At 38.4% G+C, this 21,833-nt stretch overlaps 1 protein-coding gene across 1 annotated transcript in view; it reads right to left on the bottom strand.

The window, feature by feature from the left end:
- Invadolysin (leishmanolysin-like peptidase, invadolysin) overlaps positions 1-21,833 on the bottom strand; it is a 246,089-nt gene that overhangs the window by 102,480 nt on the left and 121,776 nt on the right. The gene's annotated exons all lie outside the window — the stretch shown is intronic.

The raw sequence follows: 21,833 nt of genomic DNA on the forward strand, positions 1-21,833 counted from the left end.
TTCAACCGTGAGGCTTTACCACGTCGCTTACCTCGCTAAATCTCCCGGGAAACTTTATCATTCCTAAGGCGACGTAATCTCTCTTTTTCTCATTTTCCACTTCTTCTTGATCGATCGGACACTGTGGTGATTTTCTACGCGCCGACATTCGTATTCAGCACATTCCCATTCTCGGAAACATTCTTACTCGCCCGATTAAAAGCCGCTGAAGAAAGATTTGTCAAAATTAAACTCTATTATTTTAATAAGTGCAATATAGCAAAGTTAAAAATATATATAAATTTGTATGTATGTGTAATTTTCAAAGATGGTGCGTTTAAATTTTGATGAATTTGAAAACTATGTTTTTTTTTTTTAGTGATAAAACGCTGGAACGATTCTTTTGTGGAATTTTCGGATCTTTGACATTTCAGAACTTGAGAAAACTTTTACTTAGACTTCAGATGAATGATAAATTTTAAATTTAAAATCAATTCAATATGCTACAAAGGTATTTAATATTGGAAAATGTTAAAATCAATTCAAGAGATATTTATGTCAAATAAATTGAGAATTCCAGGATTGACATATATATAAAAGCGACATTTTGCCAAATTTTAATAAAGTACCTTCCAGAAACTTCCACATAAGGTCTACGGCGAGTAATTCACTATCCGGGCGTGGAGACATGTTAAACTTGACGAGCGCGAAACTTTCGCTACCTCAAGTTTCGTTGACGTTAATGCAGCAGTAAGATAAGTTCTGATCGATATAATCGAAAGTAAATCCCATTACGAGGCCTTCGGTTCCTATCGTCGCCGCGCTCATTCGGGATTCCGACCGAGGAGAACCAGTTCGTTGACTTATTTAAATGTCCCACGGTAAGTTTCGAACGCCGAGATAACGCCGCTGGATGAATATTCAGGAGTGACTGTATACCTGCGCGCGCTCGCCGCAGGTGTCCCCAAACTGTTCCCGACGACTAGCTGTCCGCGATTGTTCGTCTACTACACTTCCGCAAATTTTTACGCACATATACATATAAATCCTGACGCGGCTGCGTTCATTCCCCATTCGTACATTTGCACCGGCCGTGTCGGTATTTCACACCAGTTGTTACAGGGTCAGCATCGCTAAAGAGGATCCGCACCCCCGGCGCATTGATCGACGCTCGTCCATTATCGACGTTTACCGCGCTTCCGCTGCGGAACTCGCCGCGCGTTGCGCGCGTAAGCGCCGGATATCGATGATGGAACAGTTGCTTGTTTCGGGGCCAAAAAATATTTTCGGTATCGCCGACAGCGAGTGCGCGGCGTGTAATTCTAGGACGAACGGACGGTTTTGCTCTGTAAACAGAGTACAGCGCGCTAACTCGTTACGGAGTTTTTTCAACTGTTCTGCGCGCGGTAAAAAGCACCGCTGTATCGGCGTGCGCGGGATCAAACATTGAACGGTAACGAGAGAATCCCGAAAAAACCGATGACACGGACGTCTGGTGGAATATCGCGGTTTAATAAAGCGAAAGTTAGCAATCGATCTTTATACGATCCATTAATCTCGTTCATTAAAAACAAAATTGAATGTTTCATGACTGATTACTGCATCTTTATATGCATTTCAGAAATTGTTAAATATTTTTTTACATTAATCCGGTTTGATCTTCCATTCGATTATACTCGACGTTTAAAAGACAATTGATAGCATGTCGGATAGAAAAGTATACGTACAAATTCGTTCCACATTTCTCTCAAGTGCGTGATAACGCCGAACAAAGTATTGCATTTCGTGTGAATAGGAATCGTGACTCATATAAAAGATAACGCACGTTGCATGCGCCTACTTAATAGGAATTTGCTATTTAATCAAAAGAGATCATCTTTTACTACTGTCCTGTGTCTAAAATAGCTGCAGACATGTCGTTCCGTGATCGAACAATAATCGCAACTGACATAATTGTACGAAGCACGTGATGCTATCCCGGGCAACAAATGTTTTTGGCCCAGCAGGAAATCGCATTCTGGTCGATAATAACGAAACACGCCATAATCTATATACCTTAATTAATTATGTAATTATTTACAGACAGCGGAAGCCAATAATTATTTAGCACATAATTTTTCAAGTTATTTTCTTCTAATTAAAGCTAACTAATTTAAACCATTATAATTAAACCTGCGTTGCGTTTCGCTTTTAATATCTTAATTTTAGCAAATTGGGTAAACTTTGGCTGGCATATTTCTAAGCGATAATATTCGGACATTTGTTTGTAACATTCGAACAGTCGCGAGCTGCTGCTTGCAAGACGCGAGTTTGTCGGGGAGAGGGAAAAAACAACATAAACACGTGAATAAATAATTTGCTGGGAATTGTGATGGCGTGTCCCGCTTCTCTTTCTCCCTCTCTGAAATTCCAATTCCCTCGTGCAAACTTTTCGACGTGTAACACCCTGTCTCGCATTTATCCGTCAGTCTACTCTAACGCGGGACAGCCGAACAGCAGCAATTGTACCAGCAGCAGAGCCATTGCGCCTGAAAGTTTTACACGTAACGAAGCAACGCGGGTGGGCTGTATGGAAAAAAAATTGTTTTACACTCTCGCAGAGCCGCGCGCCGCCATCGATTGTCGCGTGTTCCATCGTCGAGTAATTAATCCGTCCCGGCCGTGTGAAAGTTTGATAACGCTCGCAAGGTGGCCTCATCCGGTCGCGGCCGTTAGCGCGCGCAAATCGCGAATAAATCGACGGTGCGAAATTAATGCAAAATGGAGCGACGCTCGTGTTACAGGATATTAAACGCGCACGACGAGATTTACGCGGCGCATCCGGCCGAAACGCGCATTAAACAGAAAAAAAAAAAAACGCACACGCGTCGCCGGTTCTCTTTTCGCGCACTCTCCCGACGCGCGTTTTCGCGTCTCGTTGTAACACCATGCCCGAGCCGCGTCGGCTCTACTGGTTCGGCAAAACCGAGCATGGTATGCGTGCGCTACGGCTTTGCAAACTGTCACGAACGGTTGAATATAAATGCAAAATCGGGTCGTCGTCCCGTCGGACACAATGCGGCGAAAGGGAGAAAGCAGAAAGCATAAAACGTTGAGTGTATACATCGGGAGCAGGCCGGAACAAGCGGCAGCGGCAGCGGCAGCGGCAGCGGCGGCGGCGGCGGTGGCGGCGGCGGCGACGGCAGCGAGAGTAAAGAAGAATGCGGTAGGTTATGGATGTATGGAGGAGGATCGTGATTATCATAAATTTATATACGGATTCGTGTTCGAGCGATGATACTCCTCGTGTGTCGCGTGATCGTGCTGGGCGCGTGGAGTGGGACACCGCGAGCTGTAACCTGGCACTGAGCCATCGCGATTCCCACGATTAAATAAACAACGGCCCGGAGGAGCACGCAGTAAATGCAAAACATCGCTTGAGGACGTTCCAGCTTGCGCACGCTATTGATCTCCTTTTTCGCTCCGGCTTTTTCGCCCGCGCCGATACTTGGCGCGCTTGCCAAAATGCGTATAAGTGACTAAAGAAACGTATGTGAATCGATGGGCACGATTATAATTCAAAAGGTATATATATATATATATATATATATATCTCTTCCTCTCTCCGAGCGGGACTCAATTCCTTCGGGTGCGCTTAGCGTCGCAAAGGTATAAGGCAATAATGCTATTTGGTATGTTCGACCTCCCTGCATATATATGGCTGCTACGGATTTCGAATTAGTTCAATGGCAATTTATTCACCCGTGCAAGCGATAAGGAAATTATATATCTTTATGCGTTGCGCATGCAGTATAGCAAGATTCCAATGCAGAACTCCCGCTGGAAGTGCGATGAAATAAAAAAAATAAACTGCAAAAGGTAACACTGGATTTAAAATTTTTTGCATTCACAGCGAGAGGAAGGCAGCTCGTAAAAGAAAACGTTGCATCAAATAACACTATTCCTGAAACGTAGTTAGCATATTCCAATCCTACATAAATTACTTGAAATGCAAAAAGCTTATTAATCCCATGATTCAAACACAAGCAGCACCGCCGCTCGCGAGTGGGAGAAGAGCTTGGTATTACACTGTATCCAAGTAGATATCCAATTACCCGAAACTTTCGGTTATCTCAGGATCACAGCAATTCGTTATCGGATATCCTGCTTTTACGAGTTTGTAATCCGGTTATCGATCGCAGGCAGTTAATCTCGAAATATTAGAGACGCAAACCATTACGATATTATTCTGCGTGTATGTATACACACGCACGTACTTCGCAATATTATTTATTTAACTATTTGTACAAGAAGCATTCCTCCCCAATGAATTACTTTAATAGATAGTCATATCAATTGCATACAAAGTGAAATTATATTTTCCGGTGGAAACCGTAAATGGTAAAGTTTGCATTTAACATTAAATCGCAACGCGATAAAATAACATCTACAGAGCGACATTCGCTAATATTCTTGTGAAATCAGCTTAGTTTTGTTTAATCTACAATGTTTGATAAATGTATGTTCATGAATTCTAATAATGTTCGACCGATAGAGCGATAAAATCCATTATACTGTCACGTATGTTTGCGACGTTGTCACGTTAACAGAATTATTTCTCACGCATACGATGTAAAGCGCGCTTTGACGAATATTTGTCGAGTGAAGGCATTGTTTGAAGGAATTGCCTTTATCCTTTCCATGCGCAAAGCTGCGAGCAACTTAACTAATCTATTAGTTTCTGCGACACAATGCATTTACCTTCATTACTAAAGACGTATCCAATTAATGGGAAATATAACGAGCTCTTGATACACGCTCCGATTAACCACTCCTCGCGAAACGTAAATCGATACGAATAATCCAGGAATAAAACTGTTCTCAAAATGTGTGCGGCGGCTAAATTATTCCATACAAATTTCAATAACAGATCGGTGAAATCAGTGAAAATAATCGATTGACTCAATACTAATTATTACTTTAGTACTTTACGGCTTTTAATTTCAAATAATAATTCATTGTTGCAAATTTATTTAAATTATACGAAACTATTTTGAACCATGCACACATATCTAACTGATTTCTCTCTTTCTGGATAATAATACACGCATTTATTTTACTGAAAATTTTGCTGGAAATTTATTTTAAAATTAATGAATTTTAAAAGGGACTATAAATTAATAAATTAAAATGATACATTTTAATTTCATACATTTTCAGCTACATAATATCACGAATTGGGTAAAAATGTAATATTTAACTACGATGCAAGTACTATATGCAGGTGATACTTGCAAGTTTCTCAAGTCACATATTTTCGGAAAAATGCAGAAATATAATACTTTTATTGAAAGTCAATAATAACGGTCTATACGCTTTCGACCGTGTGACATATCATTGCACCCATACGCGTTCTGTTATGTGCGCACATCCTTTCAGCAACCTTACGTTCCATCCTTTATTCTGTCCCCTTGATACGCCTCCATCTTCCGCGCTTCATCGAGCTTTCCTTTTTCGCCCGCTTCTCCCAGAGCTCTATTCTTCCATCATGGCCCGTTTTTCTTTTTTACGCAACTACCCTCGCCGCGTTATACACGGCATGCATATATTTTACAGCTCATCGTAAAACATCGCACCTTTCCCCCGCCCGCCTTTCTCCCACCGCCCCCTGCCAAACGAACGACTACCACCCCCTTCGGGGTATAAACGTTATCAAGGTCCCCTGAGCCGGTCGTGGCCTGCACCGGCTGGCTATAAACCGTCGAGAGATAACGTCAAGATGCGTGGTATCCGTACGTAAAAGTTGCGTACGAACACCGCGGTGATACCTTGTATACCGCGAGATTTACGGTATTTATGCAATCTCTTGATCGAAGCCTTTTGTGCGACGCGCGGATAATTGAAACCCGACAAGTGATATTTCTGAACCAATTGCCGACGAATAATTTCGGTTCAAAATCTATAACTTGGAGACGAAGAAGACGAACGCGATTAAAAATGCAATTGATGCAAAATGCTAATCATAGTAGAAATGAAAAAGAAAAACTGTACGCGGTATTTATATCCTCGCCGTCTGCATTGTGATTTGTAAAACAATAATACGTGAAACTCAAATAGAACTTACGTTTCCAATTTAAGCGCGCCGCAGATTTAAGAGATAGAAAGAGAAAGAGAGAGAGAGAGACACGCGATAGAGAAAGAATTTACTATATTCAAACATAAATATAATTACTATGCAAAGTTTTGAACAACTTGGTTATAATAAATTATACGTAAGTGTTATTGCGTAGAAAGATACCAATGTATATTTTTACAAAGAACGAGGTGCCACTTCGGAAAATATTCGAGAGTATAATTTCATTCCAGAAATTTCCAATTTCTTGTGATGTTATGTATTATGAAGGATAGCAGAGGATACGTTCCCTTCAAAGCCTCCCTGCTTGTTTATGATTCCGCCGGGAGCCCGCAAAAATGATTAATTTCGGGCTTCGAAACCACATCACCAGTCAAGCTTGCCGTGAGAAATTTCACTGGGGCGTAAAAGACGAAATTTTCGGATATAATTAATGTTTTTCTTGCTAGAACCGTAGCGCGAGTAATCTTCGCCGTCCCTTTTCCCCCATCATTTTCCTCGACTATACGTAAATATTATAAGGACCCAGTTGGCTTTAGCGCCGCTTTAACGCAAAGAGCGAAGAGACTTCGCGCGGAAACGCCGCTCAGTTCTGCAGAAGCCAGGTCTCCTCGTCGTTACGCAGTCTTCATCGTCGTCGTCGTCGTCGTCGTCGTCGTCGTCGTCGTCATCGTCGTCGTCGCGAAATTATACATTTGTCGGCAAGAAGGGGGATCTCTCGAAATACGGTTCCACCGGAGCGAGGAATAATGAGCGGAGAAGGGTGTCGCGGATTTCGCGGTAGAGGAAAGAGAAATCCTAGGCGGAGGGTTCGCGGCGGTGGAGTCGTTAGAGTAATAAGGAGAGTTGGTATCTGCCCGGGACAAGGTTAACGACAGACTCAGCTGTGGCACGACTTCGAGAGTGAGAGAGTTGTTGCCATCGCGGAGGCAGAATGACGCTCGGGAAACTGTTTCCCACTGATGTGCAACCCTTCCGATCTATTTGCGCGTCGTTAGCCCGTCTTGGATGTACTCTGAATAATTCTGCTAAGCAAGGGATAAGAAAAAAAATAATTTTTTGCTGACAGGAGCGAAAGAGACGACATTAACGATAATCTTGTATACAACGGAGTACCCGACATATATAATCACGAACTTTTGAAACGAGGGTCGAGAAAAGTAGAAATAATTTTTTTTTTCTTCCCGCTTGTTTCACAGAATTATTGCAATATTATTCTGTATATTATAAATGCCTCATTGAACATATGCATGTGTTATTTGTACGTCAATATATTCAATTGAGCGAAATTTTAGAAAAATCAGCTCGCGATCGGAGCAACGAATTGGAAACAAATTATCGCAGCCAAATTTACGCAGACGCTGCGTAAATTCATATCGTGCTTAACGAACGGTCTGCTCGTTAATAAAATTCAGGACAATCATTGATAAGTTCAACAGATTACTTGTGTTTCATACTGCGTTTTCGACGTGTTAACTACGCGTTGAACGACTGCGGAGTAAAAGCGTAATGCACATCAAACTGCCTATTGTCCGACGGCCTGCCGGTCGTGCAAGCTACGATTAATAATTCCATTCGATAATTTTGACAGCTCGCGCGATGCATCGTCCGTTATGCATGCCGGCGATGGACGATCACGCTCGTACTTGCGTAAATCGTCGACGAGGGAATTGCAGTGCGCCATTTATCACGCGCCGCTACGATTAACACCGTCGCGTATGACGCCAGCGAATTGCAGATGACGGTATTATCTTTGGACGCCGGACAAACTGGCGCAGTCGGTGTCAAATAAAATCGTCTGTCAGATTAAATGAAACGGACGGTCCGTTCGTTCGTCGTTTGCTTAAAAATACATCACATTGTAAAGCAACGATGAAGGCGATGTCAAATGCATCAGTTGCGTTTATCTGAAATCTGATTATCCGAGGAGTATTTTCAAAAAGGGAAGAATCTTTTTCTTTTTTTTTGAAGATATATATAAGTTCTCCAATATCTGATATAAAGATAGATAACTTTATATAAAATTCCTGTAGTAAATTTTCATCCACATGTTTCCCATTTTTTATGCTTCTATCTATGCATATTAGAATTTTCGTACTGGCATTCCTCTCACATTCCCGATATCTTTTTTTTGCGAGATACACCGAAGGTTCAGTATACAAACATGAAGTCACGCATGACTCTCAAGACGAGTTTGTCGATTCAGGTCGAACGTGACGGTACTTTAAGAACGACCGACGACTTAAGCGGTGAACATAGACCGTTGTTCATCTTCTTGAGTGCGCGGATGAAGAAAAAGAACAATGCACCAAAAAGTACGAAAATATATTTATTGATGTTTGTATTCTGTAAAATCAGTTCAATTCAAATATGGTTTTTAAGTCCTTTTAATAATTTCATGGGATCTAATTATTATTGAATGTAATTATTATTAAATTTATCATTAAATTTATTATTTACTGAAATATTTCAGTATCATATTTATTCCCGTCTCACAATCGCCCAAGTTAATTTTATTATTCCGGTCAAATGTGATAATCATTATAAATCGCACAAGCAAAAATTTTTACAAAAACAATCACTTTTATTAGGACGTTTGTTCATAAGTAAGGTGGTAACACATAATCAACGGTTCTTTGCGCGCCTTTCTTTACGATTTTTCTCCTGATCTCTTTTTAACTCGGAAAATACTGACGTGCTTTTCCCGCGGCGTCCTTCGTTAACTAGATAGCAGTTGCCAGTAGTACAAGAATATGGAGATTATTGCGGATTGCTTTACAGCCTCGTTAAAATACCGGGCGGCGTTATTACACCGCGTTAAAAAGGGGAAAATGCTCGTTCCGGTCTTTTTGTGTTATTATGAAGGCAAATGAACTATGCGGAAGAGATGGAAAAAGGGCCGGCCACAACACACAGTCAGAATCGGTGAAATCGCTCAAAAACGAAGGCGACAGTAAAGTGTTTTTAAAACGTGCTTCCCGTCGCGCGAATTATTTCTCTCCCCATTTACCGTCGCGTCTCTTTCTCTGTCTCTCTTCCCTTACCGCCATATTAAGAATACGTTAACGAGAACCTCTTTTGTTGTCCGATCAACCGTGTTTGAAACCGCGAAAAATATTTCCACCTCCAGTTCCACCTACCACCATTTCTCTCTCGGCCACGTGGAGCCAAAACCCTTAGTCGGCGGTTTTTCCTAGTTTTCTTTTTGGCGCGAGAGCTTTAGAAGGGGCGAAGAGAGCGAGCCGCGCAGAAAGTTTTTCCGCTCAATTACTTTTCGGCGGGAGTCTCTAGTAGTTTGGCTCTCGGAGAGAAGTTTGCTCTCCCACTCGTGAACAGACTACATATGATGGACGATTAAAAAAGGTATCGAAAGTATGAAAGTGCTCTTTCAGCCAGGTATACGTGCGCCAGCAAAAAGTTTCGGTCGACCATTCGCCATTTGATATCAATTCGGTACTTTGCGGCAAGATAATAGTAAGCTCTAAAAAAAATAGGTCCCGTAAAATCGCGAAGAGAAAATAGAAAAGAAATGATACTTCCGATAATTTTATTATTACAGATTTTTTTTTTATATTCGGCATAAAATAAGTTCAAATAATTTAAATAATTTACTTCAAGATTATGAGACATATTTAGATTCTTTTAACAAGTATTTTATTTATATTCAAAATCGTAAAAAAATCCGAAAATAAAAACAATTGTAAACGTAGAAAATTAGGAAAGAAATTAATTTGGGAAACATCAATGTATGTTGTTGAATATTCATGCGGCAAAGTACATAATATGTGTAAGTTTCTCATGTTATACCTTATCGTACTTATCGTGACTACAAGACTGTTGTTTTTTAAAATAGCGCAGATACTGCATTATACTGGCGTGTGATAAACGTATACGCATAATTATGACGTTGAAAGTAAATTGCCGTTATGCATAAAACGATATAGTCACGTAATATATAAACTATAAAGACGGGCTTTATACTCTTCGCTTTTTTACTATTTTTCCCAACGTAACAAGAGATAAATAACTATACATAAGAATAACATACATAAAGCTATATAAAACACGTGATCAACCATTTAAAAATCAATTATATCATCGATTATATCAATTATATCAGCAGAGATCAAATACAGATCGATATAACAATCTTTATTTGTATCTATAACTCGCTATAAAATATGTTATTTCAAGGAGAATAAGTTCAACGGTAAAAGAATTCAGTTCCGCATAAATTTTAAACGCACCCCGATGCCAAGTCTGCGCGCCGCTACGCTACGCGTAATCCCTCAATTACACTCTCCCCCCATATCAATCATCAATTTTACGTAGTTACCGTGTGGATCGATCGCAGATGCGTACATCTCGGATAGGATTCTCCTCCGCAGAAGGATACGGAATTCTCATTATTCGCTCAATAGTGTCTGGTTGCGGTTGGCAGCACGTAAATAGCGGCATGATTAACGACCGTCGAGATATCCGTGAGGAACTTTTCGAGAGCGACAAAACGCGACCCGGTTGTTTCCCGACAGCAAGTAATTTCGCGAAAATCTGTCGGGTGTATCGCGCTTTCTGTGCTTTCCTTCCAAGCAATCCACCAGTCCTCTGAAAGATCGTCGATGATTTTCTTCCGCGTTTATGGCGCCCAGCGACTTACAAGTTTTTCCCATTATGCTAATATTCCGCTCAGACGCGTCGTTCAACAGTATAAAGGGGGTTCGAAGTTTCAAGTGGCTCCTACATCGTCGCGAAGTCAAAATCGATAAAAACACCTTCCCTCTCGACGCGCGAATCAGATTTACTCCCGGTACACCCTTTCCTCCTAAAAATATCACTCCTGACGGAAACATTTCATATTCTCGATTTGATGTGTCTATTAACCTACTTTGTTTTTATTAAATATTATATTTGCAATATGAATTTCTCAAGTAGGTTATAACTTATTCAATCATTTTCTGAATATTTCATCGTCTTTTGAATATTTACGTATTCAATCCTTTGAATAAATAAATCTGATTAATGAAATCCATTTAATAGATTATCAAAAAATAAAGCGTTAGAGAATTATTTCTAAAATGTCTATTTAATTTTATCTGTCACGAGAAATGATTTTATAATTTGAAATTACTTGGAATTATTAAAAACCAGATATTCAAATAAGAAATATTTAAAGTAGCTTTAAAAAATTCAAGAAAATAGTTCGTAAAAACACATACAATATTAAATTTCTAAAACGTAGCATGTAAATAATTCACCACAATTTTCTTGTGTCATTTTAATATTTTTTGACATTTGACATATTTTGACATGTTGATTGTATACTTATTTAATGATTGCAGTGTTGATAATATTTTAGAGATTGATTAAGATTTGTCTGCATAACATTGACAATTCTGATTTACAGATAATAAAAAACTTACCTATAAATTAAAAATATTGTTACACAGACAGATAATAGACCAGTACATTTAGATATCAGTCCGCTAACAGAGATAAATCCACTTTTCCGTTAAAAAGATTGACACGGAGATTAAATGCCTCGACAGCGTATATATCGATCATTGTATCGGTAAAAAATGGAACTGTCAAATCCGCGTTGCTAAATAATATTTCAAAGACATTCGCGATATGGGAAGAGATTTTTTGCGATCAGAATTCAGCTCTACGAGCGATCTGACATGTCGTTCCGCGTGAAAATACCGTGTCGCAGGCATACATCCTTCATCGGTTCGGCGGCACTATATGTTTTGTCATTTCGGTAACACACGCGTGGCACAGCTGCGAGCGCACTGGCTCGCTCACAAGCGTGATCCGCCTGCTTAAAACACGGTACTTGACAACGTGGACGTCCGTTTACACGGTCGTTAAGCTCCGGACGTGTCGCCGCGCCATTATCGTGACGATTAGAGACCGGATCGTTACGGGGGCTAAAGTTATTGCGTAACCACGGGATGCAGTTACGAGGTTCGAGGTTTCGCATTATACGACTATTCCCAACTGCACCCGCCATCTCGACCCCTGTTTTCCCACCACTCTCGTATCGGTGTCGAACGTATTTCTTTTCGTAATCTCTCTCCTAATTACACCGCTAATAAATTATTAATCAAATATCCTTGATATGAAAAAGTTAATATATTCTGATATTAAATATAGATAAAAATATAATTAACCGTCATCTATTAAAGAAATTATGATATTTATTCGAATATAACCCTCTCTCTATATAAATTATTATTAATATTTTAATTTGATTTTATTATATATAAATTATATACGATGCGCGCAAATGTGTTATTTTCCGATACTTTAATTACAGGCCAAATGTAAAATATACATATTTATTTTGTAAATTCGAATTTCAAACATCATTTCAATTAAATTTCAAATTTTTAAGTTAAATATCAAATATATATTTTGAAATACAAAAATGTAAAAAAATGTGAATCAAACTAAACATAAAATTACTAATCGTAATTCAATAAACAATTTTCATTTCGCAGAAATTCAACGTGGACATTTTCTGAAAGCAAATGACGAAACAAAAGATTAAAACACATTAGTTACATTTGCTGTAAAAAAATCATCTTCCATACGAGCACGGTGACGATTCAGAACAATTTAATCTGTTCCGCGGAAAAGAACTTGTCGCTTTGGAACATTTCGCAAGAAAACAGGGGACACAGGCGAAAGAAAAAGAGAGCTTGCCAGGAACGTGTGAACTCGAGAGCGGGGGTTTACGTATTTTCGCGTCGAAACCAAGTTGCTTGGTCGATTTTCCAGTAACGCATTTCACCAAACTTTCCACTCGCTTCTCTTCCTTATAGAACCTTTCTCTTGTTTCGTTCTCTTTCAAATAGAAAAGCCCTATCACAGAAACTGACATCAGCAAAATCATGTTCGCACATTTGCGCGAGATAAGCAATTAATTCATTTGAATTTTAATATGAAAAAATACGATAAATTTGTAATGCTTGCAGCATGCAAATATCAGAATATTATTTCATTTAAGTGTTTAAGTGAATAGGTTGCGCATTTAGAATTATATGTAACTTTTGAAGACTAGATATTGAAAAATGTTTAAATGCATGACGGGAGCCGCGTAACACGACAAACTGACGGCAGCAGAGATCGAATGAAATCAGTGTCAGGAGGATTTCCATGCAAATTCAATGGAAAAGTCTAACAGGATGTGCCTCGAGGGATTGAAAATAAAATCCGACTTACGACTCGCTGAATTTGAATTTTTATGAATAGGCATTGAAAAGGCATAGAAATTTAAAACAGTGGCCTGGTATTAGGAAATCGGAACATATTCTAAGATACATTGTTTCTGTGTAGAGCTGAGAATATTCCACTAAGCAAGTTCGCTTTTAACGATATAATAACAAAATTTTTTTAATAGTTTAATAGTTTAATAATTTTTATATTATTTAAATATGCAGAATTAAATTTTTAAATTAATAAAAGAATTGCAAAATGTATAACATTACAAATAAAATGTAAGAAAAATTATATAACGTATCGATGTATCGACATTTTAAAAAAATAAAAATTAAACAAAATTTTTGATATTTTAAATGCAATATTAAATTTAACACAAATGTGGAAAATAATCATGTATAATCGTACATAAATTCTCCTTTTATACATTTAAATTAGAAAGTTTTAGTAGAAGTGCATATACATGCGTTAATTGCAAATTTCATTTGAAGTAAACCACGATATTGATATAATTATTATGATTACTACGCACGAGCAAATTTCACAATTAACAATTAAGAGCTCTGATAGAGCGGAAAGAGCCGTATGGACATTATATCAGAAACTCATGCCTTTTATGACGCAGCCCCCGTTTAACTATGACTTGAATTAGCACGGAAATTACTATCGAAAAGTAGCTAGAAATTTTGCACGCGTGCCATTTGCCAGTTAAGTAGCAAGTATGTAACAGTAAACGCTTGTTTATCAAGATCAATTTCGTCACGAGGCCACAGCCACGCCATATTTTTACCAATTTTACGTCCAATTACTATGTACTTGCAACTACGTTGCACTTTGACATTTGAGCACCCGTGCATATTCGGGGAAAGCATCGCATCAGTCGACCTGATTTCACAATCACGCGATCTACGGCATAATTTGTGGATTGATATTTTGCAAAAGTAAGCGCACGAAAATTCACAATAGCCGCGAGACTGACAAATACTAAACATGAGTAACGGAGAACGATAAATGAATAAATTGCTGAAATATGAATGATTTCACGAAGATATTGTATTATGCAATTAACAGAGCACAGTAATTATCGTAAATTAAAGATAAATACATTATTTAAACGTGGCGGACAGTTTGCATTTTCCCCGTAAATAAAGCTTACTAAATTTGATAGATTGTGGCGCATTGTAATGCGCGTATAACGTATCGCAGTTTCACGTATTATTCGTATTACTTATGTATCGGGATTGTATAGATTGATTATAATTATATATCACTTTCGTGAAAACGTGGGTGTATATCTTGATTTACAACCTGATTATGAAAATATAAAATTCAATCGCGCGCGCACACGCGCACGCGCGCTAATATTACCGATCCTATGTAAGGACCTTTCATTAGCATTCCATCCCATTTATACATTGCAAAGTTACACGTTTAATATTTTACATTATTTAGCGGCAATGATGTATTAAATTCATCGATCTACGCAAATTAATTGCGCGTTCAATGATTCTGTTATCTACTTCGTTTAATGTCTGGAGTGAATAAAGCGTGAGCGCGCGTGCGTTACAAACTGAATTGGAATTATTTATCCGCAGCACGTACAAGTGCTCCATTTCAACGTCCGTAATTACATATCCATAAAAGAAGAAATGCATAATTTCCGTTAAAATGTTGACGAGGAAATTCCGACAGATTAAAATAATGAAACCAGGAATTTTAAATCTTCACATGTTTGCATCGCCTACTGCGTTCAAACTTTACACTTGCAGAAAGAATTAGTTACATATAAATAAATAAATCGATGAATTAGCAGCGTAAACAAGCTTTTTTTTAACATCTTGTTCGACGAATTATAGTTCCGCGAATGAGCTATATAATCAAGCAAAATGCTAAAAAAAAACGGTATTTTCAATGAAGCGTATTTTTCAAATTAAAAGGTACGTTTTTAATGTAACAAAAGCACTCCAGCAATATTATCTTCTCAAATTCATCGTGCTGCGCGATCGTTTACCGATTAAAACCGTATAATCACGAAGGAATTCTAAACAATTTTCGACTATCGCGCTACATACTGGGGCTTTGTGCGCGTTCATGCGTGCTATGCCAAGTGCACTATCGACGGTCTCCACTTTCGTAATACCGGTATCGTCCTACCACGCTTTCCGAGCGCTCTCCGTTTCAATGCGGTGAAAGTGCTCGCACGCGGCAAAAGTCAAGTTGAATGGCATGAGAATCAAGCGCAGCGGCAAACGCGGTAACGCCCATCATTGCAGCGTGTCTCGCGAAGAATTTCTTTTATCGCCGCGCGAGGTAATTTGTAAATAATACAGCGACTAAGCCGTAATGCAAATTGTGCCATGTCTCTCATGCATTTCCTAAGAAGCATTGCAATACAGATTAAAAAAAATATTCCACGTCGGAATTACAGAAATTACCTTCGTGCACGTAACGTTATGTAAATGCATATTTAAGTGCGAATATCAAAATTATGTGCTGTTTTAATTAACATAAAAACTTGTTTTAACATCACTGACCAATAATGAAATCAATTCTTAACATGAAAATGTGGTTTGCTTTAATGCCGGTTCTTGATCTTGCATGTATATGTAATGGAAAAATTTAAATGGAAATACGTTGTTGAATTTTCCATCAACTTTTGAACGACGAAATTTCAAAGCACGTTTATGACGATGACGCACCGGGTGGAGCGAATGGCTGCGTGCAGAGAGCGAAAGGACCGAATTAATCAGACGCAGCTGGAAATGAATCGAATTAATTATTGCAATTACGGCAATTAACGAACGTCGACGGCGACCGTACGTGATTCTCTCGCTAACAAGATATGCTCGAATACGAAGAGCTTTATAATGCAAGGCTGCGCACAGATTCAAGATGAGTTCGCAGAGATTTCGGTAAGGTATTCAGGGAATAGCAATATCTATTCTTGTCCTAATTTGACTTTCGAGATAGTTGCCGTCGCTTACCTATCACAACATTATAATCTTTCGTTTTGTGGAAAAAGTTGTTAAAAAAATATAAACTATATTCTTCTTCGCGTAGCGATTGATTTTAAATTAAATATATTTTCAAATGCAATCACACGACTATTTTGTAATTAAATTTTTTACTTAAAGATTCTATTAGCATAACTTCGTACGTAATATATTTTCGAAATCTCTATTTGAAAATTATTGCTGAAATAGAAAAGAGCTTTCAAATACTTCTAAAAACCAAATACAAGGTATGTCTCAATTAATTGGCAAGATTGACAAAGGACTGTATGTACTTTGTAATAATCTGAGTCAACACAAGTAATGCGGACACCTTCAAGCTGGCGAACCGGAATAAAGATTCATTTGTCGCTCACGCCCATCAAAATGCAAAGAATAATATTGACTGATAAAATTGATTGAAAACATTGAAACCATTTATCGGTTCCTATAACGCTGATTCAGCGGATCACCGTCTTTGCCGAATCGTTTTAATTACGCGCGAAGATTTCTATATTATAAGAGATTATTCCGTTTCGTGGCGAATTGAAATAACTTTAAAGAGCCTTGGTTTTGCGAATGTAGCGAATTTTGCATTAATTTTCACAGTTGCACATTTTTAAATTACAAAATAATAACATAAGAAAGAGTATTAAACTATTAGATAAAATTTACACAACCGTGTACATTCCAAACAACAGTAGATTCAGTAATAAGGATTATTAACTAAGCAATCTGTGTACCCTCGTTTAAAATCAAGTCCATTCAGAAGCAAACAAACTCTCGCCGGCACACTTTTCGCCGAGTTCCATTTCAGACTTGTATCGTTCTCTCGACATTTAAAGCTTCGAAAGGTACGTTTCCGTCTGCGCGCGAGCCCTTGCCGCGAACTCTAGACGTCCCTTCGGCGCTCGGGAAAGTCTCTTAATACACCGCGCCACCCCGGCTACGGGATAAAGCGATCGCCGAAGTTCGTTAGGAAGTTTAACGGTGAGAGAGTATTGTTTAAAAAAGCAATAGGAAAGTTTCGTTCATTAGCAGCGTAGAAGGCGTCGGAGCTGGTTGTGCGGCGGATAGAGGAGCTGCGCGGGAGTTGCGCGGGAGAAAGTAACGTAATTTCTACCAATTCCAGCTGTGTGTACACACACACACACACATACACACACACAAATATATATATATATATATATATTCGATCCAACTCGTCCCGTGGGAAACTGTATCCCACGGTTGCATTACGCGGGAGTTCATGACATCGATCGGGCGATCGGTTTCTCCGATTAATACGACAAGCTGATGATCCGATCGAGCAGCTTATCCAAAGACTTGTCGTCGCTGTCCTGAAATCGTCGTTATCCTGCAATTCGACTAATTGGTCACGTAATCTCAAAATTGTGACCAAGATGAAAGATGTCGCTCCTGATATCGTCGCTCCTTTAATACGTAATTTAATTTGCGCAATTTCGCTAAAAATTCTAATGTTTTATGTTCTTTCGTCGCACTGCGCGTACGTCATTTCAGCGTTCTGTAGAAATCGTCCGCGTAACTTATTTTCATGAAATTTCGTATCAAACATAACATTTACGAACGTGAAGAGAACATACTTCGCGATCGTAATTAAAATTACTGCTCAAAGTTTCACTTTGGTTTAGTTTTGCTAATTTAAATATACTCTTTTGGTTAAACGTATTCGTTTGATGCTTTCGATCGATAAACTTTTATTCGTTCACGTATGTTTTGCGAAGACGCAAAATCTCGTTACGCTATCGAGGATGTCGATAGACATATTTAGATACTATGCTTAATTTGCGATCGGTAAGTAGAACCGGCAAATTTACATGAATGTCATCCGAAAGTATTCTGGCTTGCTGCAGCACTGTATAAAGCCATGACAAGGCAAACATTTGCCGGAAGAAAGATAGCGTAGGTAGTATGCCAGTGAAAAGGAAATAGGAGAGAGATGAAGATAGAGACGGAGACAGAAAGAGGGGGAGAGAGAGAGAGAGAGAGAGAGAGAGAGAGAGAGAGAGAGAGAGAGGAGAGAGAGAGAGCGAGGGGGAAAAAGAGAGAAGCAATGCACAATTTACCCGTGCAAATGCAAACAACCAATTAGAGTGAGACCTTTGACATAGAAACGGGCAAAAGCTCGAGCACGCGTGTCATACATGAACTCGGTTACCTTTGAAAAACGCCAGCTCGCTAATATTTTATAAATGGCCGCTGGCATCGGTCTCTGTCGTGGCTGTACGTAGACACACAGGTGGCGAACAGCACAGGCAGAAAATTACTGGGCTTTCACAGTTTACGGTGTTTTCGACACTATCGCCAAAAGGCGTCGCGACTCGAAACTAGTGCGCTCGACTGAGCAAGCGTATTAATTTATTAACAGCAATTTAAGCGGTTTGAATTTATGCAAGTTTCACGAACAATTAGTTACATGAAAAATGAAAGAATAAAATGCCAAAATAATAAACTAGTAAAAGGTGAAAAACACAAATTGGTTTAGATAAATAATATGCAGATAAATAATACTTTTGTTAGGTTTTACGCTATAATAAATAGAGAACGTGAAAAATAATCATTGTTGGTTATAAATATATATTAAAATGTGTCAAGTTCTTTCAAAAATTTTTACGTATTTTATTTGATTGTAATATTAGTGCAAACATTGATCTTAAAAATATTCCAGCAAGTTGTGAGTATTTTACTGTTCATGATTAAAACTGACGAGAGAAAAGTCTTATACGTCAGAAAATAAATTATAAAATAAGCCATTAACACCTATGGAGAAAAAGTTCTCTTGCAACGAACAACTTTATAATAGAAAGTTTTCTAAAAAAATTTCACCTTTAAGAAAAGTTTACTCAACTATAGGTTTTTCTCGAGAAATATTATCAGAAACTTTGCTATAAAATGCATTCACATGATCGTACATATGTAAGTTAACGTTCTATTTAATAACGGATCAATTGACTTCCATTTTACGAATAATATGCATGCTCATATATTCTACAATGTTCGTATTACAGTCTATTACGATATAAATGCTACCTCTATATAAATAAATGATATGAAAAACTAATAAATACTATAAGCGTTTTATATATAAATATAAACGATTTGAATTACATTACCATTTTTAATAAAAATTACTTACATTTTTTGATATTTTAAATTAATATATATTAATTTTTTTCGATAGAGAAAAAATTTTGTAAAAAAGAATGCTTTGTATTGTACAATTTAAATTAAATGATTGCAATAAAGCGTTATATTTGCAACAATATAAACAAAAATTTTAATAAACTTAAAATAATCACAAATATTTATAAAAATAAAATTTTATTTAATTAACATATATATATGAGTGCGCCTTTATATGCTATTCTTTGCGCTTTGTCCCGTTTTTATACATGAATTAGAGATGAGCGCGTGGATAAAGGAAGCTGGCCATGCGGCAAACTAGTATCAGTATCACAGTACTTGTTTTCGTATGCAGAGGCAAGGATGTTAACGTTCCAGAAATTGTTGCTAACTGAGACCCGTTAATGAAGCGCCACTTGGGTCAGAAGCACATAAATATGCACATGGGAACGAGCACAAAGGGCACAAAATTACCAGACTCTCTCCCTTTACCGTGTTTTCTACACTTTCATCGTGAATGACCGCGCTCGTGAGAACTAGCTGACTGTGTGCTACGTTTCGAATTCGTTCTAACAAATGAACATTGTGCGCTGGATAAAGTTTCTACATTATAGTGACAACATTCAATTTAACAGTTTTCAACTTTCCATCTATAATTATCAGGTATTTTATTGTAAAAGATTAAAAAAAAATGTGCAACCGTATTCGCTGAAAATGGCCAGAATAGATAACAACAAATATTTAATTTCTCTCTGCACGTATGAATATTTCCGTTTAAAAAAAAAATATTTTATTTGATCCCTTAATATAAACCTATTTATCACGGATTTTTTTTGTCACGATGGGAACGTAACGAACTTTTCCGTTTAAAACGAAATATAGCGGTACAATAACAATTCTAAGAAACTTTCTTGTAACTTGTCCAAGAAAATTGCACGGGTGCGTTCGTGTTGCTCGAAAAAAGCTTATATTTTATAAACAGCTGCTAGCATCGAATATACACACACGTGAAACTCGCATGAGAACCATGGCGGCTCATTCTTTTTTCACGCTTACAATATTCCCAACTCCTTTGCTGAAAGCGGCGGTGATATGTACACTCGTAAAGTCGGTCTAGTTATATTCCACACCGCAGTCATGCCAACGAGTGGCACAAACATCGCTCGGAAAATTGCGAGCCGAGTTTAATTTTGGAAGTAACATCGATATCAATCTAGAAACTTTCTACTTATTCAAACGAGACGTTCTATTGGAAGTACAAAGATAGAAACGGCTGTTCGCCGAGCTATGACTCTCCCCCGGCTATATTCGAAATAATCAATATCGGATCAGATACTATACACTAATGAAGGTACGATCATTAAGAGTCATTCAAATTGCTTTATACAATTCTTTGAGAACAAGAGAGAGTCCACGACCTCCGCTTCGTTATATCAATTCTGAGAACTCATCTCCATCGACGAATTCAAGTTCCGTGAACCGTAGGCTTGGTTCAATCCAATTACTACATTGCTATTGCATGCAAGATCAGAAAAACGAATTGCAGGCGTGGTTAGCGAGGTTGAAAGACTCGTACCAAAATAATACTGACTGCTACTGAAATAATCATAGGAAACTGAATGAAAGGATGTGCTCGCTAAATATAGGGAATGAAGACAGACAGAGGTCTTTTATCGTAAGTGTATCGTACAGAGACACGGAATGCTTTAACTTTCAAGCTTAAGATATCACATCCCTTCGTACTTTACAACCTGCCAAAGATAATGCATCACGCCTCTGCAGCGCTACGGAATTCCAATATGCGCAATTATATCGAAGAGCGTGCATCCTGTACTGCGTTAACGCGCAAGTTCGCGTACAGCAGCCTCTTACCGGGATGATCTCGAGCCCGAGTTAAGCGCCCCACGCATTACTCGCATTACTGTCAAAGTGGAAAATAATAAATTGCAACCCGCGATTTATGCGCGCATACTTGTGAAACGCCCGCGGTTGGCTTTCTATACCTTTCCGAGTTTCACTGTTGTTCGATTTTTCACTTTCGGTGTGTGATATTTATTTTTTACAATTCAAGCATGAAGTATCCGCGTTGCAATATTCAATATGATTGTATCCGGAACATAAGAGCACACATGCGGTTATGTATAAACCTCTAGATTGAGAGCTCTATTTCCAGCGTCGATACCGATGCTGAAATTCAATAAGGCCGCGTAACTGCGAACGGGCTTTTATACAACGTCACTGCGGTTTCTCTGGCACGCGGCCAAATTTTGGATGCCGCACAGCGAAAATTTTGCCGCTTTCTGTCGGATGGCTCGCCGGCCACGATCTCCCGAGAGGAATCGCCCCATGGTCGGATAGCGACAATATCGATGGATCTCTCCTCGCCG

The sequence above is a fragment of the Linepithema humile genome, chromosome 4 (assembly GCF_040581485.1).
Source record: "Linepithema humile isolate Giens D197 chromosome 4, Lhum_UNIL_v1.0, whole genome shotgun sequence".
NCBI lineage: Eukaryota > Metazoa > Arthropoda > Insecta > Hymenoptera > Formicidae > Linepithema > Linepithema humile.